Source organism: Pelodiscus sinensis, chromosome 2, assembly GCF_052426305.1.
Source record: "Pelodiscus sinensis isolate ZL-2025 chromosome 2, ASM5242630v1, whole genome shotgun sequence".
NCBI lineage: Eukaryota > Metazoa > Chordata > Testudines > Trionychidae > Pelodiscus > Pelodiscus sinensis.
In genome coordinates this window covers 120,030,566-120,049,443 of record NC_143053.1, presented here as the reverse complement: position 1 = coordinate 120,049,443, position 18,878 = coordinate 120,030,566, and the positions used below count along the sequence as shown (strand labels likewise).

Sequence of the window (18,878 nt, the reverse complement as noted above, 5' to 3'; positions counted from 1 at the left end):
GGGGGGGCGGGCAGGGCTGGGTAGCAGCCACGTGTCTTCCACAGTGCTCAGGGGAGGGGGCAGGAGCTGTGAGGCCTTCTCCCTCGGGGCTGGAGGGATGGCCAGGCTTCGGCCCCCCTCCCTGGTGGCTGGGGGTGGGGGGAATAAAGCAGAGGTAAAGGGGCTTTGACCTCTGGGCAAGAAGGAAAGAGCTGGAGCGGCTTAGGATCTCCCCGGTGGCTAGGGGTGAGGAGGAGAGCCAAGGCCAGGGGGGCCTCGGCCTCTGGCGGCCAGGGGGAGAGCTGAGTCCAGCACGGCTTCGGCCCAACCCCACAGTGGCCAGAGGGAGAGAACCAGGCCAGCTGTGGTGTCAGCATGGCCCAACCCCCTGGCAGCTGGTGAGGGGGGAGAGCTGGGCTGGCCTGCCTTCAGGGGGTCCTGGCAGCTGTGGGGAGAGAGGTGGGGTAGAGGAGGAAGCCGGGGCTGCCTACCTCCACAGAGGGGGTTGGATGAGCATAGCAAGTAGGGGGCACTGCCCTTTAGTATATTTGTAATAACAAAAGATTCAGGAAATGTTTGTTGACAAGTAAATTCCTTATTAGGCATATTAATATGTATAGTCCTGTCTTTTTGAGAAGCATTTCCAGCTGAGAACAAGACTGCAGGCAGTATGTATGCATATACACTGTGGATTTTTGTTATTGTTTTTGCCTCTCCCTCCAAACAATGGTCATTTAGCAGGTAATGGTCCTTCAGCTTTGCTTACCTTAGCTGACCTGTCAGCTTGCCTGTTGTTTCTGAGGAACTGGTTTGACCACTACTCAGATGTATCTGAAAAACAGACTTTTAGTCATGATCTCAGCCTGTGGTCATAACTTGACACATAATATCACTGTGGGCATTTTGCCATAATATTGATCGGCAAGTTTTGAGTTTTTAAATGATACCTCACAAGACACGCCTTGTGGAAAGGTTATTACAATAATGAGTAGGGTGTGAACATAAGAATATATTCTGTCACAGAGTGACATGCCCAGCACTCGCAGTTAAAAAGAAAAAAATAGGCCAACTTATTAATTGTGCACTGCTGTGTGAAGAATTGAGCTCTACTGTGAACAGTTAATGGGACCCAGGACCAAACCTATTAGGGCAGAGCTACTCAACACACAGTCCGCGGGCCACATGTGGCACATGGCCCGTTTGTTTGTGGCTTGCAATGCAGTTTGGGTTTACATGGGGCTCAACACGCAGCCCGTGTGTGGGATCATTTGAACATGGTCTCCACTGGGAACACACTCCACAACAGCAAGGAGTCTCTCATGTGGGGTGAGCATTGAAAGATATAAGCGGACAGGCTGGCTGGAACAGACCAGTACAGGGTGTTGGTGTTTCTAGCCCCCTGAGAAGAGGTGCCTGGTCCACCAGGGCATTGTGTGAAAGAAGCTAGTTGCACATATTTGCATGTATATTCAACATAACATAAGCTGCGGCCCTCAGCAAGAGCTGTGAGTATCATTGTGGCCCCCAGTGCCTCCAAAGTTGAGTAGCCCTGTATTAGGGTATAGAGAAAAATGATGCAACTAAGCACGTTTAAATCTTATTGCATCTCTTATATATGCTCCCAATCACTCACTGTGATTTGGAAAACACTGATATTTTGCATGGCAAGCTGAAGGAAAGAGGAGGGGAAGCTATTAGCACTCTCCCCAGTAAGCCGTACACAGATCCTCCCCTCTCCCTTCAGGCTGGGAAAATAGCAGTGTCCCCCGGCAAGCCATCTGCCGGACATAGTGGGAATTCGCCCTGCCCCATCCTCCTTCTCCTGCCTGCAGGCTCCTGTGGGTTGGGAAAGTATCACTGTCCCAGGGAGACTTAGGGCACATCTACTCAACAGGGCTAAAGTTGAATTAAGCAACTCAACATCAGTTACGTCAATTGCATAGTTGAAGTCGAAATAGCTTACTTCAGCTTTTGGCGCAGTCTATGTAGCAGGAAGTCAAATGAAGAACACTCTGCCTTCAACTTCCCTTACTCCTCGTGAGATTTGCTGTATGGATACACGCTTTCATATTTTGGAATCATGCCAGTGATTCCAAAATAACGCTGCTGTGTAGACGTAGCCTCAGTCACAAATACCTCCAGATCAGTGGGACAGCCACAGGTACCCGCATGGCCCCACAGTACGCTAACATCTTTATGGCTGATTTAGAACATTTCCTCAAATCCCATTCCCTATTACTCCACCTTTACTTACGCTACATCTATGATATCTTTATTATTTGGACCCATGGTTAAGAAACACTGGACGCATTCCACAGAGATTTTAACAACCTACACCCCACCATCAATCTCAGCCGGCACTATTTGACATGAGAAATCCATTTCCTGGACACCACAGTACAAATTACTGATGGCAAAATCAATAGCACTCTCTACAGAAAGCCTACTGATTGCTACACTTACCTACATGCCTCCAGCTTCCATCCAGGACACACCATACGATCCATCATCTATAGTCAAGCCCTTAGATACAACCGCATCTGTTCAAATTTCAGCAACAGAGACCAAAAACTTCAAGATCTCTATCAAGCATTCGTAAAACTCAATTACTCACCAGGGGAAATAAAAAAACAAATTGAAAGAGCCAGACGAAAACCCAGAAACCATCTACTTCTAGCTTGGCCCAAGAAAACCAACAATAGAACACCACTTGTCATCACCTATAGCCCCCAACTTAAACCCCTCCAACGCATTATCAATAACCTACAACCTATACTGGAACAGGATACTACTCTCTGAGAGGCTCTGGCAACAGACCTATACTCCTCTGTAGACAACCACCTAACCTCAGGAAGATTCTTACTAACAACCACATTAATACTAACCCTGGAACTTTCCCTTGCAACAAACCCTGTTGCCAACTTTGTCCAAATATTTACTCTGGAGACACCATGACTGGACCTAACCATGTCAGTTATACAATCAAGGGCTCATATTCCTGTACATCCAGCAATGTGATTTATGCTATCGTGTGCCAGTAATGTCCCTCTGCAATGTATATTGGACAAACTGCTCACCAAAGAATGAATGCCCACAAATCAGACATCAGACATCTGCACACGGAAAAACCTGTTAGTCAACATTTTAATTTAACTGGCCATTCCCTTAAAGACCTGACAAAGTGCATCTTACTTCAAAGAGACGTTAACACCAGATTACAGAGAGAGACTTCAGAACTTTTATTCATGCTTAAATTCAACACTTTGCGAATGGGCCTTAATAAAGATGCTAATTACCTTACACATTACAAAGACAGCCTCCACACCTATTGATAGTCGTAGTAACTTCAGATTAGCCACTTATTGACTTACAATAAGCTATTTCCTCCTTCCTTATCTCTTCCTTGCCCCTCACCACCACCTTCTGTTCTAATATCTGATTTGTCAGTACATCATTTGTTTACTTTCTTCATTGTATTCCTTTGTTATATATGGTCATGCCAATTCATTTTCAGAATATGATCTGAAGAAATGGGTCTTCCCCAGAAAAGTTCATCTCCTAATAAACTATCTGGCTAGTCTTTAAAGTGCTACATATTTTTTCCTTTTGTTTCACGAAGATCAGACTAACACGGCTACCTTTCTATTACTGAAAAAGTCAGATCTGTGATAAACCAAGTTGGTCACTAGAGGTCAGTCTCTGAACAGGTATTAAGAATCAATCAAAACTATTTCTCTACAAATCCATGTTCTCTAGCCTGTCTTATCATCTTTCATTGAACTCAAACTCTACTAGACCTCCTTCCAAATATCCTAAAATGTGGAGTTTGATTTGGTTAGGGTTGGTCCATTGCAAACACAAGGCCATCAATGAAATGTTGTTTTAGCTCTGGGACTGGATACAATGTTGCTGAAAATTGGATTCAATCTGTCTATAGGGGTAGAGTGTCTGTTAACCTGTATTACACAACTCAAATCTATTCAAGTAACCCACCCTGGACACAGTGAAATGCTGGCTCTGGTGTCGGGAGATGAGCTCAGACTGGTGGGACCGCACTGTCATGCAGAGATGGTACGATCAGCAGTGGCTGCAAAACTTCTGAAAGGGCAAAGCCACGTTCCTGGAACTCTATGCATGACTTGCCCCTGCCCTGAAGTGACAGGACACCTGCATGAGACCTGATCAGACTGTATAGAAGCTTGTGGCAATTGTCTTATGGAAGCTTGTCACACCAGACAGCTACCGCTCAGTCAGGAATCAGTTTGGGGTGGGGGAGACTACATTCAGGCAAGTATGTTCTCAGACAAGTAGCCAAGACCATCAATAACATCCTGCAATGGAGGGTGGTGAGACTGGGACATCATAGTGGAGCGCTTTGCCTCCATGGGCTTCCCTAACTGTGTGTGTGTGGGGTGGGTGGGGGTGGACAATAGATGAAACACACATTCCCATCCTGCCCCCCAACCACTGTGCTGTGAAGTACATCAGCCACAAGAAGTACTTCTCCATGGTGCTGGAAGCACTCCTGAATTACATGGGGCACTTCATTGACATCTATGTGAGATGGTTGAGAAAGGTGCATGACACGTGCATCTTTAGAAACTTCACACAGGGCCTGCAGCCCCTCCTCCCCCAACCAACCACAGTCCCAGCCCCTCTCCCAGACTCTGCCACAAGACCCGAGCCATTCCTGCGTGCAGCCTGGAGTCTCCCTACCGGGTACCAGCCGCCTCTGGCACCGAAAAAGAGAGAGTGATTGATCCCGAGAGAGTGCGACCCATCCAGTGTCGGAACCTATCAAGTGGTGGCATGAGCCCACCACAGCCAATCATAGTGCACATTGCTTTGACCACGGTGCACAGCGCACACCACTCTGGCTGTTCCTCAGTGCAGTGGAGCAGCATCTGCTCGCCTGGCGCCTGGCACCACGGGCCACATACAAAGGGGCCATGGGCCGTGTGTTGAGGAGCTCTGCTTTAATGCATTGTAGTCCTAATGGGGAACTTTCCTATTAACTACATTCTTAATACTATGTCCAGCCAATATAGATATGCAATCTAGGAAAATTAGACCTAAAGGAAATCACAGAAAGAATCTTCTTCTGAGAGATTATTCCATTAGTTTTAAGCTGATGTTGTATTTTTAAAAAGCAAGTAAACAAAGCTTCTTAGAAGCCTGAAGTCAGCTCACCTGGCCCTTAATTGATTTATAGCTGCCCTGCCTCAACTGCTCCTAATTAACAAGGGTCGTTGCTGTTCTTTTTTTTCCAGAGCTGCCTTTCCCCTTCAATCAAGCTCTTTAATAGTGTCGAGTTTAGGGTGCACAGCTGTTTTACCCCTTGTGCTCACTTCATGGGGCATAAAACTGCAAAATCAAAATGGTAGGAGAGTTCCTGGACAGTGTGAAGTACAGAGAGTTACTAACAATTCTCCTGGTGGAATTGGGTGGGAAACTCTGAAATGAGTAAAAATCGCAGCAAATATGCTAGTCTACCCAGCATTTCCATTCACCATTCCTTCAAAGCTTATAATGTTAAATGCTGTGATGTTAGGTGGTTGTGGCTTGTGTAAGAACCATCAATCACATTGAGACAGACAGGGATGGACTGAGCCATTCTGGCACACTGGGCAGACAGGCTAATTGTGCCCTGGGTTGGGGGAGGGCGCATGCGAGGCCCCACCCCTGCCCGGCGCGTGGGAGAGGGCATGCGGACACACATGCCTGGCCCGACCCAGCCCAGCTACTGCTGCTGGCGTACAGCCCGGGGCTGCCTGGGGCAGGCCGAGCCTGGCCGTGGAGGGCCCTGCAGCTGTGGGGGGAATGGCGGTGCTGGCCAGCGCTGTGGGGGTTAACATGGACGCTGCAAGGTAGCTGCTGGGAGCTGCTGCAGCCCAAGAGCTGGATGTGTGGTGCTTGATGGCAGTTATAAGGGGCACTGCGCGCTTCTTACAGCTGCCATCAGGCTCCCCCACATAGGTTGGCACCCCGGACAGCTGCCCGGCTAGCCCATGCCTTAATCTGGCCCTGGGCACAGATAGAGTGCATATGCTATGCTTATAAGAAGCACAGTGGATCTTTATAAGGAAAAAAGCAATATTCTGTGTTCATTAGAAATACAATAGTAAAGCAGTTAGCCTATGCTTACATACACAAGCACATACTTACACACACATACATAGAGTCCCACCAATCAATGTTATATTTACCAGTCCGTGGTCCATGTTTCTCTGGTGACCAACCAGATTGATCACAGATAGGAGTGGGACTCTATCAGTCCAGACCGAAGCTTCAGTCTCTGCATTAAGTACCCCTAAATTATGGCAAAAAAGCTCCTTTTTTAGCAGTTTTCCTTCATTGGTATTAGTAAGTTTTGCACCCATCATGCTGTAATTAATTGCCATTTGATAAGTGCTTATTTTCTTATCACAGCTATCTTGTCTCAATTGATAGGTGCTTGCCTTATCTTGTCTTAGAGTCATCAATCTGTCCCTCATCTGCATCTCAATAGGGGTATATAGCATTCTCCTGGTGCTTTTACATCTGTCCTCCGCTTCTCCTAGTGGGAGGGCTTCAGACACAAAATTCTGGCTGGTGCACCTTTACCAATGGTAAAGTAAAGGTCCTCTCTGCTTCAGAAAGGATAGGTGGCAGGGTACCCTAAGACACATTATATTACATAAAGCTACATTTCCGCCACATGGCTATATGTAGACAAATTTCACAATCTACCTGAGCCATCTGGGTTGCCTTTAAGCTCGGGATACCATCTACATGTTTTGTTAGTCTATAAAGTGCTACCAGACCATTTGGGCTACGTCTAGACTGCAAGCCTCTTTCGAAAGAGGCTTTTTTCAAAAGCCTCTTTTGAAAAACAGCGTCTAGACTGCAAGCAGTACTTTAAAAAAAACAAGCCGCTTTTTCGAAAGAGAGCACCCAGGCAGTCTGGATGTTGTCTTTCGAAAAAGCCCTGTTTGCATTCCAGAATGCCTTTTTTCGAAAGAGCACTTTCGAAAAAAGGCGTTCTTCCTCGTGAAATGAGGAGTACCGCCGTTGAAAGAAAAGCTGCGTTCTTTCAATTACATTTAGAAAGAACGCGGCTGTAGTCTAGACGTAGGTGAAGTTTTTTTTAAAAAAGGCTACTTTTTTCGAAAAAACCCTGCAGTCTAGACACAGCCTTGTTGTTTTCTAAGTTTATCCTGTTACAGACTAACTTGGCTACCTCCTGAAGCTTTTTTCACCCACATAAGTGATGACAAGAGCAGAAGAGCATGCATGGAAGTTAAGTCTGGGGGAGGCCAGCACCCAACCCCACCTCTTCTGCTTAGGTCCTCCACCCCGGGAGCCAAGCTATCCCCCTTCCCCCGCATGGGGAGGAAAGGAGAGGGGAAAGAAAGGGAGGAAAGAAGGGCAAACTCACATGCACCTCAGCCTCCCCACTACTGGAGTATGTGGAGGAAGGAGGGTGCGCATCCCCAGCCTCTCCAGCACCAGAGCACTGGGAGAGAGGATGACAGGTGGCCCCAGCATCATCAGCCCTGGAGCATGGGGAAGGTGGGCAATGGGGGCGTTCTGGGGGCATCGTGTGGACGGGGCCAAGCTGGGTGGTTTGGGAAGGCCATGCCTTCCTTTGCCTACCATACTGGCCACTCATGCTAGAAGAGATATTCCAAGGGAAAAAGAAAATATTTATGAATCTGTGACAAAGATTCCTTAGAATATCTGTATTATAGTCTCTGCTGTAAATTGAACCCTAGGTACTTGTATGAAACACAAATCATGAACATTCTTTATGGTTATTCAAAGATTGATTTCAATAAGACTTAGGCCTGTAATCTACTTTAGTGTTTTTTAAAATCTCAGTATGTATTTCTCTGCATCTAGAGGTCACTAAATAGTTTTTAAATTTTGTTCCCTGGGACTTAGACTTTTCAGGTTTTGTGGCTATCAGCATGGTTCAATATGGAGTATATAAACAAATTCTTTTATCATGAGAAGACTAACAAGAGAGTGACAGAATAAAAATCTATTTCTTTTCCTATCAGGGAACAAAATTTAGTCCTTGGCGCACTAATTTGTTATAATTGTCAAAGTTAGACTCGGGACTCACAATTTAGCAGATCCCTCTGTTTATTAGCAAAGAGCTTCACCAATACAGACAGGAAAGTGAGTTCCCAAACAATGCCGGAGTCACCTTATTTATGCAGGTAAAAGTGCGAAACAAAAGATTACAAAAGGGTGCAAAACTAACAAGATACCTGGGGTCAGTCACATATCTCATTTCCTTATTAAGCCTCCGCAATCTCCTGTTAATGTCTCACTTACAATCTTAAATGGAACCTATGTCTATCACCTAATGTCCCTCTTCCTGCTCCGGCTACATGCAGGCACACCCGGCCTTACTTTGATTCATTCTACTTTCTCACTTGGTTGCTTCTCATGAAGCGTCTCTTGCCTGGCTGGAGGACTGCTCCACTGTTCCCTTCCTGGAATGGGTGTGGCAGAACCCTGAGGTCGCCAACAAATCCAACCCCCACTCCAAAACAGAAGAGAACCCAGAAAGATCCCCAATACAGGTAAGGTATTTATACTTTACAAAAGTCTGTGTCGCCAATGGTGGCACTGGTGCTTGTGACCTTTTACCTTTGGGCTCAGGTTAGCCCTCAGGGAGGAACCGCAAGGGATCCCTCACAGATGGATCAATTGCCCTCGGTGGAATCCTAGGCTGTTGCCCCAGGAGCCAAGGCAGATGATGAATGGTGGTACAGTTCTGGTATGATTCTCATTGGACCTTCACCACAACAGAGTGTTTCAGGTGACAATGTTATGGTCCGAGGCAGGTAGAGATCAAACACCTCTGCTTGGTGTATCCCAGATCACTAGTGCTGAGCCTTCACCACAGCATAGTGTGGGAACCCACCGCGTTGTGAATGATCCCTGTGCCTTTTCCCTCTGAGGCGCTGTCAGGCTGGAACGCTACTCTTGAAGGGTAACCGTCACTGGATCCTGATCCTTCGATATAGGGAAGTAGGCCCTCAATGATGTAGACGCTCCCTCTCTGACACACGCGGTCCTCACAGACACAGACGAAACACTGACCACCCCTCCCTTGGGATGCAGTGCTTTTGTAGAACCTTTGGCGAGAAAACTTGTGCATAATTTCGGGCTGGGTACAAAGGATCTGCGTGCCTTGTGCACTGCTTTTGCATGCCATGTGCCTAAGTTGGTAATGAGCACAAAGACTTCTGGCGGGAAACAAGTCCAGATCATTCCACAGAGTTCTGATGGTAATCTCCATTTTGCTTTCCAGTCACTGACGACAATCGCCATTTTAAGTGTGCACCTTACCCAAATTTTGTACACAGCAATTGCACTATAACCATTATGAACAGATCAACATTCTAACATTAGAGTCCCTCTAACAGCCGCAAGCCCCAGCACAGACCCCTGGCCCTCACGACCCCGGCTCAGCCGCACCGAGACCCGGCTCTGCCACCACAGGACTTTGGGTCACATAACCCCCATGGTCCCACCGGAGAAAGGTCCCACGAGTCTGGCACCAACAGGCCAGCTGTGAGTATCATTTTGTGGGCTCCCAGCATGCAAGTCCGAGCTGCACCTCCCTTCCGTACCCTAGCACCTCTTCCCCCCCAGATTCTGGGTCAGTCCCTCAGCACCATTTGCCTCCACCCCTGCTACTCGGCTGTGAGCTGTGCTTTGCCGGGGCTTAGGCTCTGGCTGGGAGAGGCCATTCTGGGCAGCGCCCAGGCGGCCCATGGCGAGTGGTGTCACCATGGCAGGCTGCTTGGTGTGGGCACGAGGGGGGATTCTTTGGTGGCCTGCGTGGATGAGCTTGGAGGCCACAGCCCAATTCCCACTGGAACAGGGTTTACACGGCAGAAAATGCTTCCCCCTGGGGCACAGCCTTCCCCCCAGGCCCACCACACACTCCCGAGCACAGTCCTAGTCCCAGGCCCTGGGCCCACCACCCCTCCCCAAGACAGTCCCACCCCACCACCCTTGGCCCATCCTCCCTCCTGAGCACAATCCTAGTCCCAGCCTCTCTCCTAGGGCCCACCACGCACCCCCAGCACAGTCCCAACTCCTCCCCCCGGGCCCACCCCCACCCCCACCCCCAAACACAGTCCCAGCCCCTTCCCCAAGTCCCACCACAAGACCTGAGCCGCCTCCCTGTCTTGGTCTGGTGCATGGAGCCCTCACCTGTGTGCAGCCTCTGGCACTAAACAAGCAGGGACCCCGAGTGAGCGTGACCCCTCCGGCACCAGAACCTAGCAAGCGGCGGCATGAGCCCGCCACAGCCAATCATGGTGCATGTTGCTTCGGCCATGGCACACACCACTCTGACTGCTCCTCAGAACAGCGCAGCAGTATCTGCTCGCCTGGTGCCCAGCGCCACAGGCCACATGTAAGGGGGCCACAGGCCGCGTGTTGAGGAGCTCTTCTTTAATGCACTGTAGTCCTAATGGGGAACTTTCCTATTAACTACATTCCTAATACTATGTCCAGCCAGTATAAATGTGCAATCTAGGAAAATTAGACCTAAGGAAATCCCGAAAGAATCTTCTTCTGAGAGATTATTCGGTTAGGGTATGTCTACACTGTGGAAGAAAACGAAGTCCTTACTCTGCATTTGGAAAGCAAGAAGTCAGAGACAGTTTACTTTTCAAGCAATTGCCAGGGAAGACTGTGGCCCCCCCCCCAGCAGATCTTTAAAATACAAGCAGTATAAAGGGCAATATGTATATCTTCCTGTTACATACAATAACTGTTACATACAGTTTCAGCAGCGGCTGAATCAGGACACCTGGGGCAGAGTAGCTGGGGTGCTGCTGGGTTGGTCCAGTAGCGCCGAGGAGCGGCCGCGCTACTGGACCAACCCAGCAGTACCCCAGCTGCTCTGCCCCAGGCGTCCCCAAGTCAGCCGCTGCTGAAACTGACCAGTCAGGTGCCCCCATTTACATGTGTCCCATCTCTCCGTATGATCAGGCCTGAGTCAGCTATTCACCATCCCCTTACTTTGTTTGCCAGTTAGCCCCAATCTCTGACACTTCCATTTTGATCTATTGATCAGCTCCCCCCACACTCACTTTCCTTGAACTGGAACTGTAGCCTTTTTGTTGGGACCAATTCAGTTTCTCTCTCTTTTGCATCTCTTCCTATCAGCATCTTCTAGGGTCATAGGTTGTTCTGACACTTTATGAGCCCTCACTTTTCCCAGTTGAGCTCACAATTAGGATAAATTGGAAGGCCCAGTTATTACAAGAGGACCATAATTCAGATAATAGTGACAGATATTTTTTTGAGATGCACTGTCCTGTTACTGTGCTTAAAATTCTGCCCTCTCCTTCCACCCAAGAGGCCTGTCTTCCCAACCCTGCTGCCTACAAGGGGCAGGACCTTCCCATGACTCTTAGTAGCTCACCCCTCTGCCCTCAAACTTCAGCACCTTTGACCAAATCCATCTCATTCCACTCAGCCATGCTCTCCTGGCTTAACTCCCCTCCCGCCAGCCCAATGCTACATAGCATTTCAATGATCCTAGGCCTAGCACTTGTTAAATTGCTGCTACATATTTTGGCTGGTGCTGTTATACTGATTTCTTGACAGTAGACAGCTATTGGCAGTGCTTTTCTGTAAAGAAAAAGGTGCTGGTATTCTAGGGGAGGAAAAAAAAGCCGTGGTGGGGCCTGTCCGCATTGCTCTTTTAAGAGACATGGCCTCTTTAAGACACACAGCCCAGCCAACTGTTGGATATTTTCATATAGAAGTGCGGATATGCTCTGTTCTTTCCAGGAAAGCTCTGACTGGAGGTGCCAGTACTACATACCGGGCAGTACCATCACAAAAAAAGCACTGGCTATTGGCATTGACTGGATGCTAATAGGAGGGCCAGAGGCAGAGTTCCACATACTATTAAGTCAGGCTGAAACTCCATTTAGGGCAGGTAAAGGGAAGGGAAGGGAAGGGAAAACTCACATTAGGAACATGCCTCCTTAGAAATTAACCTGTAATCTTTGAAAGAGGAGTAAGAAGCTATCCATCCACTGGGATCTGTGCCCAAAGATATTTCCCATTAATTGATCCGGCCTTCAAACTTCTGATCACAATCTACTTGGCAAACACAGTACCATCTAGTCCCCCCTCAGAACAGGTTGATCCAGTAAGAATCAGAATGGAAGAGAAAAACAGATGACTCCCTTGCAGCCTTATCAGCCCCATGAACTTAAGAATGATTTCTAAACACTTTATATTATGATGATCATTTTCCATTTAAAGAAACTTTTCAGTCCATGTTTTACTTTGTTTGCATTATTTTGAAAGAAGACAGGCAATAATAAGACACAGGGGTCAGTCCTGACACTGGAGTCTGTCCCATGTAGGTCATGCTACATGAACGCTGCATTATAATAAGGCAATGCCATATATTTTACCGAGCCCTAAGCATATGTCCACAATGCAATAATAGATCCATTCAAGATCAGAGAGGAGCCTTGGCTTTGGGATTTTCTCCCCTCACAGTGTCCGAGAGCTCAGGCTTAAGCCCAATGACTACACAGCAGTTTTACAGTCCTGCAGCTAAAGCCTGGAGTCAGCTGATCCCAGTGAGCCACAGATACCCTGAGTGACTAGCCTAAGATCACACAACAAGTTGGGGCAGAGGCAAGAACAGAACCAAAATCCAGGTCTCCTGACCCCAAGTCTTCTGATCTAACCATAAGATCTCACATAAACCGTGATCAGCCTCTCACTGCCACTATTCTGTTTGCAATTCAAATTGCAGGTGCTTCACTTTAGCAGAATTGGAGGAGCTGTAGCTGCAACCATAAAACCAAGATGAGCCTATTCCAAAATGGGGGAGTTTCTAACATATCCGCGTATCACTGATAAAAAGGTATCTTGCCAAAATAAATGACCAAGGTGTCCAAGCAATAAGCATTTTCACTTCTTTTTTTCAGACTGCCTTTTCTTGCTTATTGGAATTCACTTACTAGCTATTGAATATTAAAGTGTGATATCCATGGTTAAAGACACAATCTCTGTTGACAATAATATCATGGCTGCTCTCACATGTAATTGCAGTGCTCGGTGAAATTAAATTATTGGCTCATACAGGAGACATGTGGGTGAGACTTTTCAGAAGGAGGGTTACTCTCTGTGTCTGTGACAATGCTGATGAAATGCACTGATGTGCTGAAATGTTCGGACACAGGTCAAAGTATGGGGTATAAATGGGCATGAAACATCTTTAGAATCATGTTGGAGAATATTTTTTTGGCACCCCAAGCAGACCTTTATCCGTCATTATCTTGTTAGATAGTGTGTGCTTGATTCATTATTGTTGGTGCAGGACAAGCAGATCACAATCCGCTGTGCCAATAGGGATTCTACAGCTCTGGTAGGTTCTTCTCAGGACGGAGGAGAGCTGCTCTTTTCATTAACCCCGTATCTGAGGGTCCAGAACCTTTAAAGTGTGGCTGGTTACATAGAAGCCTCAACAGTGGATGCTGCTTATCAGTTGTGATGAATCAGCGCATCCTCCAGCCCACACTTCCCAAGGCAGTACCATCTACTTTCTGGGCTGGGCTGCAAGTCAAATCCCCGCTGGTCGAGAAGGGGGTAACTTCTCTCTCCCTATTATGCCAGTCAGTATGGTCAGGAGCTCACCATACTAACTGGCATTAACCCAGTATCTGGATTATTTTCTATAGTAACTTAATGGATAGTATTTCCTATACTTTTCTGTCAATGCCATCTTTACCTGCAGTGAACGTATGGGGAAACCTCATTTCAGTAGCAGGTCAATTGGTTGAAATTATAGTAAAGAACAGAACTATCAGACATAGTTTGTTGGAAGAGTCAACACGACTTTTTAAAAGAGAAATCTTGCATCACCAGTCTATTAGAATTTTTTGAAGGGGGTCAACAACATGTGGATAATGGTGATCAGTTGGATATAGTGCACTTGAATTCTCAGAAAGCCTTCGGCAAAGGCTTGTAAGCAAAGTAAGCATCCATGGAATAATAGGGAAGGTTCTCTCATAGAACAGTAACTGGTTTAAAAGACAGGAAACCGGGCACAGGACAAAAACAGTCATTTTTCATAGTGGAAAGAGGTAAATATTGAGGTTACCTGAGGATCTGTACTGGGATCAGTGCTGTTCAACAAACTCAGAAAAGCTAGCAATATTAGGAACTATTAGGAAATGAATAGATGATAAGGCAGAAAAAAATCTCATAATGTCAGAAATAATAATGCCACACTGAAGAGCAACAAAAATGGTTAAACACATGAATCAGGGTTTAGAAAAAGAGATATTAAAAGGACAGGGACAATTCAGTTTGGAACAGAGAAGACCAAGGAGAGATATTATAGATACCCTTAATATGAAGAATAGTATGGAGGAAGTGAATAAGAAAATATTATTTTCCTTCCCATAACACAAGAACCAGGGGTTACCTAATTAAAGTAATAGGCAGGAGGTTTAAAACAAACAAAAGAAAGTACTTCTTTATACAATGCACAGTCAACCTGTGGACCTTGTTGCCAGGAGATGTTGACTAACTTTACAGGATATTAGAGGCAACTGTCACTAGTAGATCTATGCGCAATATATGAGATTACAACTTCAGACTCATTTGTGCCAGAAAATGTGGATAAATAACCAGGATATTTATTCCCTCTGTTAAGGCTAATCTGGACAACTCAAGCAACATCCATGCAGGGTTTCAGGCACTTAGCTCTGAAATTAACCAACCCACTAAAAATTACCTGCTTAAAAGTATAAACCAGTTATATGCAGAGAAATCATCACCTCTCAGTGAAGTAAGTGAAGCAGTTCATCTAGCTGTGTAATGGAGATACAATTTATCTTTATGATTGGTCTATGACAATGAACTCTAGAAGACCTTCATGCAAATATTTTAATTATATCTGCAAAATTATTTATTACCCTGTAACCCTTCTGCCAGGCCAAGTTAATAGCAGCAAGGGCTGGGTTCAGTATCTAGGAGTCTCCTCTCAACAAGGTAATACAACACCAGCTCGAGCCCCCACCCAGTGACCTGGGAAATCTTATATACACCCCTGGGTGCCTCAAAGAGGCAATTCTTCCCCTCTTGCAAGCACAGAGCCTCGGTATAGCAGCAAATCTTTAACAACATGAGGTAACCGACCTCAGCATTAAATTGGGAAAACAGTAAGGCTACGTCTAGACTGGCCCCTTCTCTGGAAGAGGCATGCAAAGCAGGCAAGTCAGAATAGGGAAATCCGCGGGGGATTTAAATATCCCCCGCGGGATTTAAATAAACATGGCCGCCGCTTTTTTTCCGGCTTGGGGAAAAGCCGGAAAAGAGCGTCTAGACTGGCGAGATCCTCCGGAATAAAGCCCTTTTCCGGAGGATCTCTTATTCCTACTTGCAATAACCTCAACTCCACTCTGAGCAGCATGGGGATGCGAGATGCTTTCAGTGAGGGCCGAGCTGATTTCCGGGGAATGTCTGAGAAAAATGATCTGGTTTTGTCAAATGTCTTTCACAAGTGCTTTGTAGAGATCAATGAAGAAGGCACCAAGGCTGCAACAGCTACTGCCGCTACTGTGACATCACAATGTCTCATTTCTGCCATGCAGTTTTAAGCAGACCACCCTTTTCTCTTCTTCATCAGGCACAATGAAACAAAGACCATCCTCTTCTTTGGCAGATTCTACTCTCCGTAAATACTCACATTTTTGTTGCTAAACAGGATCTGTAAGCAGCAGAAACATTGCCTTGGATGTCTAAATAGTTTGGGTAATTTTTCTTCACTTTCCTGTACTCTTGGCTAATCTTTGGAGGTTGGGGAACAACAAATATTGCAAATCACATAAACAGAAGAGCAAAGTTCTCGGTAATTAGGGAATTTGATATTGATAATTTTGGGCTATGATTCTCAACTGTTCAGTAGAAATACCCTGGTTGCTTTTTTCCAATTATGCAAATTGTACTGTTTCTTAGTACCAGTACAAAGCAGAAGATCCAGTCTGATAGAGACAAATATGTCTCAGGAATAAAACAATTACCTGCATAGACACATAAGGAGTTAAAAGGCCCAGATCTTCAGAAGGTGCAGATTGGATCACCCCCATTGAAGTTAGTGGAAGTAGGTAATTGTACCAGATGAGAATGTGGATTACAGTCTCATGACTTATACTGACTTAACACCACAACTCAGATTCATAGACCAAACATGAGCAAAGACCCACCCTCCAGCCACGAATCACCCAAAGTCCCCAAAAGTCCAACATCCCAAGAGTCTCTTGAGTCCAGCAACCAAAAATCACACAAAGTCCGACACCCCAAAAGTCCCTGCCCCAGGTCAGTGCCGCCCCAGAGTTCAAAAGTTCACTTGACAGGGTGCTACCATCCCAACCTGGAGAGGGGTTGGAGTTGATACACCTTATGTGGTCTGCCGATGGCTCCGCCTCTCTGTAAGGTTCTGCTGAAGCCGTCAACGTGAGTCACTCTGCCACACTCCACCTGCTGTCCCGTGAGCCGCCTCAGCTGTCCCACAAACTACACTGCTCCGCCAGTCATCTCAGTCTACGCTCCTGGCTGCAGCTGCTCCACTGGCTGCCTGCCTATGAATGAGACACACCTGCTTAACTTAATTAGATTCATTAACACTGATCTTACAATTGACAGATAACTACATTTGCTGTTATATATACTCTGGATTCTGTAATTTCCACTCCAATTCACCTGATGAAGTGGATTTTACTCCATGAAAGCTCATGATCTAATATATTTGTTAGTCTCTAAGGTGCTACAGGCCAGGAGCCACATTATTTTTCAAATTAAGGACTAACACAGCTATCCCTTGAGACTTTTTATTCATAGATGAGTAAATAACTAAAAATATTTTCCTTCTTTGAACACGGAGCTTTACGCTCCTAGTAAACTGTGTCATAACATGAACTCTCCTTTCTTTATGGCAATAGTTGACCCATATATATTGTCAAATAGTATATAAGATATTCCCTCTCTTACCTTGAAGGAATACTTACAGTCAATTAAGAAGTATTACCACACAGGAGGTGAGAATACCGGACTGTCCTGAGAACTGGGCTCTCCAGCTGTGGGCCAGGTCACAGTGACAGGAAAACACCTGTGTGCACCTGTTCTGAGGAGAATTAGGGCATCGGTCTCCCGGGCTGTCAAACTATAACCAAGCTTGCAATGATTAATGTTTCAAAGGAGATGCTCCGTGCTATTGTTTGTTTGGCTTTTTATTTATTTTTGTCTGTTTTGAAGTTTGACACAAAATGAAGGTAGCAGAGGAAATACACTGCCCCACTGCTGCTGCTGGCTGTGGAGTGGTTTAGTGTATCTCCATGGCCAGGGTGCTATGTGTTCCAGCACCTGCCAAGGATCCATTATCTCTGCATCTGCTGTACATGGGAGGCAGGGATCAGTGATCCCCAGGGGGCAGCAGAGAAGACTGGAACCGAGCACTGCCCTACGGTGCGGCCCAACATCCAGCGATAGAGTCAGCTTCCTTTTGTCAGCTTTTCTCCCTGCTCCAAGAAAGCTCCATGTAACAACAAGGAATCAACACCACCAGCTGGGCCATTAAAAATCTGTTCAGCAGCATAACAGGGCTAAGGCAGGCTCCCTACCTGCTGTGTCTCTGTGTGGCTCCCAGAAGCAGTGGCACATCTCCCCTCTGACTCTTATCCATATGGGAAGCCAGGGGCTCTGCACGTTTCCCCTGCACCAAATACCAGCTCTGCAGATCCCATTGGCTGGGAACCATGGCCATTGGGTGCTGTGGGAGTGGCTTCTGCAGATAGGATAACATACAGAGCCTTGGTCCCAGTTTGGCACACCCTCTTACATCACAAGCCTCTAATCCCCAGCCTCACCCCAGAGTCTGTTCTTCAGTCAGAGCCCTCACACACTCCCCTTCGAAATCTCTACCATAGCCTGGAGCCCTCGCCCACACTCTGTACAGCTACATTTCTGGCTCCTCCCCAGAACTTGCACCCCAAGACCTGGGTTTCTACACTCCCTCCCACGCTCTAACCCTCTGCCTCATCCCAGATCCCTCAGCGTACTCCGAACCCCTCAGCTTCAGCCACCAACCTAGAGTCCCCTCCCACAACTTGAACTCTGTAATTCTGGCCCTACTCCAGAGACCACACCCCACCACCTTCTGCAACCCAATGCCCTGAGTCAGCCTGGTGAAAGTGAGCAAGTGTGTGAGGGTGGGGAGAGCGAGCGATAGAGGGATGGGGAATGAGTGAGCAGGGATAGGGCCTCAGCGATGGGGTGGGGCAGAGAGCTGGGCAAGTGATTCAGTTTTATGTGCGGAGAAAGTCTGCAACCCTACTCATATCCTAGGTCCCACCTCAACACGGGCTGGAGCCCTGTGGCACGGCAGAATCCTGGAACCTTGGGTCTGAGTCCTAGGGTAGCTTATTGCAGTGTGCACACTACGAGTGGTTGGCTTTAATCCCGGTTAGAACTGGGCTTAAAATACTGTGTAGGAATAACATCCGTATCAAAACTGAGAGACGGAAATATCAGCATAAATAATGAACATGAAATTGGTTCTATGAAGTTTCACTTTTTAGTAACCTATCTAGTTGTAAGTAAGTTAGGCAAGAAAATTTAACATTAATTTTAAATTACAGATTGAACCTCTCTAGTCCCGCTCTGTCTGGTCTGGCATCATCCATAGTTATCTGTATGTCCACTTATCATGCATGTGGCCAAGTTTCCGGCAACTCCATAAAGTTTGTTTACAGCCACCAGTCCTGGCTGTCAGGGTTCTGTGCTGTTATTTAGCTCAAATTTACCCCTAAATCTTCAGAGAGGTAGCCGAGTTAGTATGTAACTGGAAA

The 18,878-nt window shown here is 46.6% G+C and overlaps 1 protein-coding gene and 1 long non-coding RNA gene across 4 annotated transcripts in view; one reads left to right on the top strand and one right to left on the bottom strand.

The window, feature by feature from the left end:
• Positions 1-18,878, top strand: part of LOC102449420 (serpin B6) — a 131,720-nt gene that overhangs the window by 24,394 nt on the left and 88,448 nt on the right. The window lies entirely within an intron of this gene.
• On the bottom strand, positions 241-17,817 carry LOC142827190 (uncharacterized). Of its 2 annotated transcripts, XR_012901692.2 has the most exons (4): positions 17,652-17,813; positions 17,040-17,150; positions 16,406-16,613; positions 241-810 (listed from the first exon to the last, which is right to left on the bottom strand). It is a non-coding gene; the product is annotated as an uncharacterized LOC142827190 (long non-coding RNA). The 2 variants fall into 2 exon arrangements; XR_012901690.2 differs by lacking the exon at positions 241-810 and having other exon boundaries at positions 10,914-16,613; positions 17,652-17,817.